This window comes from Loxodonta africana, chromosome 19 (genome assembly GCF_030014295.1).
Source record: "Loxodonta africana isolate mLoxAfr1 chromosome 19, mLoxAfr1.hap2, whole genome shotgun sequence".
Classification (NCBI taxonomy): domain Eukaryota; kingdom Metazoa; phylum Chordata; class Mammalia; order Proboscidea; family Elephantidae; genus Loxodonta; species Loxodonta africana.
In genome coordinates this window covers 8,152,028-8,152,871 of record NC_087360.1, presented here as the reverse complement: position 1 = coordinate 8,152,871, position 844 = coordinate 8,152,028, and positions in this window count along the sequence as shown.

Below are 844 nucleotides of genomic sequence, written 5' to 3'. Positions count from 1 at the left end.
TGATCCAGCCACTGTCTCGTTTGACAGGGGGCACGCTGCCAGGCCCAGAGAGGGGGCGTGACTTGCGCAGACCACTGGCGAGTAGGGAGCCGAGCCAGGGCTAGAAGCCAAGGGCAGATTCTCTCTGGGATCCCAGGTGGGGACTCTGATCTCTGCCCTCCAGAGGCCGTGCTTGGAAGATAAGGCCAGCTTGAGTGCAGTGGTGGTCCCAGAATTCTTACTTAGGGAGAGTTCGAGGGGGGATTGGGGATAGGCCTTGAAGCCCTGTTTGCATTGTAAGGCATGTGGCTTATCTTTAGGGTGAAGGGTAATATACCATAGTGGTTAAAGGCACAAGTATGGGAGTCGGAATCCTGGATCTGCTACATACTATGACTGAGAAAAGTCTTAGAGCCCCTCCAAGCCTCAGTTTTCTCGTCTGTACAATGGGAGCAATAATAGCTGGTATGGAGGATGAAATGTTATAAAGCAGAAATCGTGGGAATCAGGCTGGACACATAGGAAGGTCTCTGCTAATGTTGATTATGGTTAATTATGCTTCTTTGGGGTTTTGGGGGCCCTATTCTCTTACGTTTTGTGCATTTTGCCTCTCAAACGCCCCATATCAGCCCCCCCCCTTTTTATTTTTTTTGAGAGAGAAAAACAGATCATTTTGGCTAGAAGCAACCTCAAGGATCACTCATTCAACCCCCCCCCCCATTTTTGGATGAGCAAAACTGGCAAACAGCAAGAAGATACTGAAGGCTTATTTCCTTCCTCCAGGGAGCAGAGAAGGGGTTGTACCAGGGAGGAGATCCTGCCTCTGCCTTCTTCCCCAAACCCTGCCAGGACTCCTATGTCCCTC